Raw genomic sequence first — 6,666 nt, forward strand, 5'->3', positions numbered from 1 at the left:
ATAGATATGTGGTCTCATTGCAAACTCCAAAACTGGTATTCAATTTTCAGTTAGGAATTTACATTTTTCTAGGGAGAAATGTAAACATGTGTTTACAATAAAGAGATATTTTTCATCAAATATGTGGAAGAAAAACTTTTTCAATTCCCTGTTTACCTCCTGGAAAAAGAAAAGACAAAATAAAAAAAAAAAAAAGAAAAACCAACTATGTTTGTGTTAAAAGTGTTTCAAATTATAGGCAAAACATTCCTGGAATTGAGATAGACATTATATCATAGGTGAGCCACAAGGGCAAATGCAGCTACAACTGTGGTGACCCAGCAGGAAGATGAAATGGCTATGGCAGGTAGCCAACAGAAAGTCACACACTTTCATTCAAGGTGGATGAGTATGGGCCAGTTTAACTTCCTGCCTTGAAAAACTAAAAACCAGTTAAATATATGAAGCAATGATTTAAAGATATTGGACAATAGGTAGTGCAGAACAATTATTCCTGGGAGAGTAGAAACAAATAAGATGAGCCCTATTAGTGTCCTAGCTGACTGAATTGAGAGGATTTTCTTTACATAAAGCTGGGATCCTCAAAAATCTTTATGGTGACCAGAATAGTCAGGTCATAAAATATGTACAATTTGAGCTTTTGTTGATTCTACAAAACAGTTTTGCAAAGAGGCTGTACAAATTTACACTCCCTGTAACAATGAAAGTATTTTTTCATTTTTCTATTTTTGGAAGATAGTATCTAATCATGATTTTGATTTGTATTTCCCTAATGACTAGTATCTTTAAGAACTTTTTCAAATGTTTATTGGCTATTTGGATATCTTATTGTGAAGTGTCTCTAAGTATTATGTATATGTATATATGTATATATATATATTTATTTTATTTTATTTTATTTTATTTTATTTGGTTCGACTGTTTTTTTCTAATTGATTTACAGGAATTTTGTGTATTCTAGATCTGTTATTTGTTCTTTCTTTTGCAAACATCTCCCACTCTGTGGCTTGCCTTTTTATTCTTTTAATGTTTTTTGATCGAAAGGTTTTAATTTTATTAACATCTGATTTGTCAGGTATGTTTTTCCTTAAAACTATTTAGGTTCTGTTCAAGAAATATTTACCTATTCACACAGTGAGGTATTTTAAAATAATCATCTCGGAAAGTAATAGCTCAACCAGAGAAGAAAAGTTTTAGGGTCCATTTCCAACACTGATCACTGCTGTTCAGAACGAAAGATCCATTTTATTTTGTACTGTTGACATTTTTATCTGCTTTTAACAAGGAAGGCAAGTGCAGATATGTGGTCTCATTGCACACCCCAAAACTGAAATCCAATTGTTAGCTAGGAATTTACATTTTCTTCTTGGAGGAAATATAAACATGTGTTTATAATAAAGATATATATGTACAAATATAGATATATAGAGACATATAGATATATATTATCAACTATGTGAAGGAAAAAATTGAGTTTTAGTTCTATCAGGAGAGGAATGAGGCAGTCAATGCCCTCATCAGCTATTACTTGGTGAAGTAGGTGATAAAGAAGCAAAATGTTCTTATTTTAAACCTATAAGAAATGTAATTTTTACCTGGAAATATCCTGAAGCTACAAGTGAGGGAAAATGAGTGGAATTTCACTTGCAGGACAATGATTGTCTAATGCCAAGGAATGGAAATAAGGAAGTGTTTGTGTTGCAAAGCGAATTTGGCCTAGAGCAGAACTAGGTGAGGTGACAGACCCCACCATATAATTTGCTGCAACTCTCCTAAGCACAGCTTGTTTTACAAGACAATGTGCAGAGGCTTCCTTTTTTCTTTCCTCCCCATCTTAAACCCAAGCCAACATTATAATCATCTTCACCTTCACATAGAAAGAACAAGCTCTTCGGCCTTCTGCCCACACTCTAGTTAAATACCAAGAGTTGTCAGAATACTACTTAATACAGTGATTTCTACAGCTATATTCAGAGAGCCTGAAAAGGAAACAAACTTTTATTTTTAAAAAAGAAATTAAGAAGATTAAATTCATTTGAAAGTAGGGTTAAAGTTGATACATAGCAGAGATATTTTTGTTTTTTCATCTCTATGAAATCTATAAAAGCTGAAGAAACATCAACAAAATGTAAAGAAACTATGAAATTGATTTGATTTTTACAATCCTTAGTGGTCGCTTTAAGTCAGTCTCCTATTTCTCATAAATTACCTTGAGCAGAGCTCTTTTTGAAACAACTTGCCATTTCCTATAAGCCTGTCCTGATGTTCTGCTCTGTTACTGAATACCTTCCAATAAGGTTAGGCCAATTACAGAGTACAAATGCTGGTTAATTTTTTTTTCTTTTTGCTGACACAAAGGTCAACTGTTCTAGAAACCTTTGTTAGGGTAGATTGAGTTTTCTTCTTGTTCCAAATGAAATTCTGTACCAGTATTTCTTGGTATACTCTCGATTCTTGGAGGTAGCATTTGAAGCTTATGATGTTCATCCTGACATCCCTCTTCAGGCTACAGCTGAGCAACTGATGGATTAGTGGCAAGGAATCTTGTATCAGATAGCAAAACTACTGGCACAGTGGGTAGTAACAACGGGATTTCCCAACACAGGTTGTTAGTTTTCGATAAATTGGCAAACTTAATTTAGGAGAAGCAGTAACTAGTCAAGGTTGATCTCTGAGCTTAGTACAGAGTTGGAAGATTAATTCCTATTAATAGATTGTCATGCAGTTTTATATTTAATTGCTTAAGATTCTGTTGTTTTTGGCATCTCTTTAACTAAAGACTTTCTGTCCAGAAATAATCTATAGTATTCTGATAATAATTTGATATATTGATTTTATACATTCCAACAAATATCAGATTTTTATTTTCTGTTTGAATATTAACTTAAAAATCTTCAAATAATCACTTTTTTCAAACCTATCTGAGAGGATACAAGAGAAATAATGAATAAAAGACTCAATACATTTAATACTCTTGGTTAGAGGTTAACATTTCTATTAGGGTGAGATCCCCATAAGGTTAACATTTCTATTTCCACAAATATAAACTAGAGCAGCAAGGGTAGGGACAAAATTAGTAAACTGCTACATCTGGCTATTTCCCATTACTGGTCTCTTTTCTTATTGACTTATGTACATACAGTGGATAGTCCCTAATGTATAGTTATATACTTAATTATTTAATACAGCTTCACATTGAATGCCAATTAACATACCTGTCAATTTTTAAAAATAACTTTGAGAAGGCCCTTGAGAAATATGACTTTTAAGTTATATTAAAAGTAAGATGTCATTTCAGTCAACTCTCCATTGCTAATGGAGAGTGATAGCAGAGTTAATCCTGATCACAGGGTTAATTCTGTGTCATATACATTTGAATTGAAGAATTTTGTATTTCCTAAAGCAGATTCACTTTTCTGATTCAACTTGATTGAGGTGAACATTCAAACATGTTGGTTTTCCTTGGAGAAAACCTGAACCTGAACCATGTTGGGTGCAGGGTAATGAGCTTGTCATTGCTATCTCTGTGGCTCGCTGTCCACAGAATTGATGGTTTGTATTTTTTCATAAACGAGAGCAAATTATATAGTGTGGCTGTTCTAAATATATTAGATGATAACAATTTCCATTAATCTTATCGTTGTTAATGCATTTTAAAACACTTTCAAAATGATCTTAGTAGAACCTTCAATAAATTAATAAGGCTTAACATTTGAGCGTTTAAAAAGAAACAATTTGAGAATAAATTAGTAGATATTAATGACCACAAAACATCACCTTTTTGTATATAATAATGTCACTTTTTCCCTAAAGAGTTAATCCGAGAATGATATTAGCAATGCTTACCAAATTAGAGGGCACTTTTAACATTTTATGTACTCTGAGAGTTTTATAATTTCCACTAGAGCACTATCAACTTTCTGCTTGTCAGCACTCAATCGTTTTTATTATATAAATGGAGGAATATTCTTGTCAGATGCTCATTTGTCAAACTCCTAAGAACATTATGATTTATAATCTATCACCTTAGTCTCCTATAGGAAAAATTATTGTTGCCTACTACAGTAATTATGTCTCCCTTGCTTCTCACAGATAAGTTTTGCCCCCTGGGCCATGCCATCATTCTGGAATCCCATCATCTTTATTGATATTAGGTACCCTAATTCCACAGCAGCATCTCTCACTGTCTCTGGCTGCAGAGGACTGCAATCACCACTTCTCAAAGTTCAGATGCCTCCCTTATTAAGGCATTTTTTACCACCTTACTAAATGTCTGTTGATCTATTTTATGAGTAGAAAGATTGGTTGTTCTTAGGCATTACAGAATAAACTTCCACAACTCCTTAAGGCTTCTGAATCAATACTATGTCAAATAAATGTTCAGGATATCTATCTTATTTACTATAGACTATTGTCATGCTCAGGCCTCAAGGAGACAGCCATTCCATAAAATTATTTGGTCCAGCTACAACTATTTTGGCCAACATTTTGAATCCTGTGTCATGGGTAAATACCCTCATACGAATGAATTCTCTTCTATTTAGCTTTATTTTTGCATCTTCTGCTCCAACATCTCTAAGATTCATGACCACGCATATTCACTTAGTGCCTGCTGCTTCATATTTTCCAGATATTCTTTTCTTTTCATATTTATATTATTGCTTTTCAAACCATTGGGATGTGCTAAAACATGATTCTGGTTTTAGCCTAGATGCAATAGGTGGTGGTGGATTTCAGGAGAACAGCAACATTTTACTAGACACCTGTTTCAGATGAGGTCTTTGCATGGCCTCCACGCAAAGGGGATGCTTGAGTAAGTGGTAAGAGACTGCTTGTACCTGACAGGAGATGTACAAAGAATTTGGAGATTCAGTAGTCTTGGGTTTATCCACTTAAATTTTCTCATTCTAATAAATTTTCCTATTATGGTGCTAGCATTGACATGAAAGGCCTTTGGAAGCTTCTAATTTAATATTTATGAAGCCTCTGTTACCCTTATGATCATAACCTGGGCCTGATTTTAATCATAATCTGCTCTGTGGCTACGGCATATTGGAATCTCCTTTAAACCATAAAGAATCTCTGGCTTTCACAGTATCCTTTAAGCTAGCTGCATTGATCCTATGATTTTATTTTGTAAGTTCTCTGATTGCATTAAAACATATCCCTAACTACAGTCTTTATAGTTATCATCGTGTTCATAGTGATCAAATGACTTACCCATTTGATGTTCTTAAGCCTCGGTTTCCAATAACAGCTCATCAAAATTAACCACAGGTCAAAATTTCAGTAATTGTGGTGCCACTGCATGTCAGGGGTTATTAAAATTGATAATTATCTGGAATGAGTTTATGTGTCTCTCTAGATAACTCAAGTTTGCCTTCTTCAAGATCTTGAATAAATAAAAAGCCCTGTTATAATATTTCTATGAAGCATGACTTAGCTAGACTCACAGAGGCTATGGCTCCCTGTAACACTTCCTAACTCAGGTATAAACTAGCTCATGAAATCTGGTTTTCCTAACTGTTTCCCAGAGACCTGAGTTATATAACTCAGAAATCTGGAAAAGATAACCCACTTTAGTGAACCAAAGACAGACAAGATAAATTACTAACCTACAAACAAGAGAGATCACTAACCTACAAACAGGTAATCTAACTCTAAAATTTCTACTCTGGCAATTTACATTTATTAGATTGTTTATTAGATTGGGATATACCTGGTACAAATTGTCTTGGCCAGATTCTTTAAAATACTGAGCCTGAAGTAAAGATTATGAGCTGCAGCTTTATTTGTAAAAGCAATCTTGAGGCTGCATGAGTAAAGGGGGAAAGTGAGAAAGGAAAGAGTGAAGGAGGGAGGAGAAAAAGCAAGTACAAATTGGTGTGTTACACAATTGGCTACAGCTTCAAAATATAGGTCATGAGGGACATCTGCCAGACAGGATGTCTTAACCTACCCTTTCTTGAACAGTTTTCCATGAGGAGTAATGAGTGGTATTAATCATTAATTTCTCTTGTTTACAGCCATACCACCCTGAACAAGCCCGATCCCGTCTGATCTCAGAAGCTAAGCAGGGTAGGGCCTGTTTAGTACTTAGATGGGAGACCACCTAGGAAGACAAAGTGCTGTAGGCATATATATTATATATTACAATCCCATATATATATATGGGATTATAAACTGACAAGGTCCTTGCAATCTGTGAGGTCAACCAAGGGTCGACTCGCCCCCCCCCCCAAAAAAAATTCTCTTGTCTGTCTTTGGTTCACTAAAGTCGGTTATCTTTCTCAGACTTCTGAGTTATGTAACTCAGGCCTCTGAGAAACAGTTAGAAAAACCAGATTTCATGAGCTAGTTTTTACTTGAGCCAGGAAGTGTTACAGGGAGCCATAGCCTCTGTGAGTCTAGCCAAGTTGTGCTTCATAGTCAGAAATGTTAGAAGAGAGGAAAACAGTAATAGCAGGACTTTTTATTTATTCAAGATCTTGAAGAAAGCAGACCTGAGTTATCTGGAGAGACACATAAACTTATTCCAGATAATTATCAATTTTTCCAAATTTCCTTATATTTATTTTAAACTTCTTGTACTATGTATATATTGTGCAAATAATCAAATCACTTTTAAATGAAACACAACATATAGCATAAATTTAAGATATCTTG

The 6,666-nt window shown here is 34.2% G+C and overlaps 1 pseudogene; it reads left to right on the plus strand.

Annotated features, from left to right (window-relative positions):
• Positions 1-6,018: 6,018 nt before the first annotated feature.
• On the plus strand, positions 6,019-6,137 carry LOC111743219 (annotated as a pseudogene).
• The last annotated feature ends 529 nt before the right edge of the window (positions 6,138-6,666 follow it).

The sequence above is a fragment of the Pteropus vampyrus genome, unplaced genomic scaffold (genome assembly GCF_000151845.1).
Source record: "Pteropus vampyrus isolate Shadow unplaced genomic scaffold, Pvam_2.0 Scaffold4, whole genome shotgun sequence".
Lineage (NCBI taxonomy): Eukaryota > Metazoa > Chordata > Mammalia > Chiroptera > Pteropodidae > Pteropus > Pteropus vampyrus.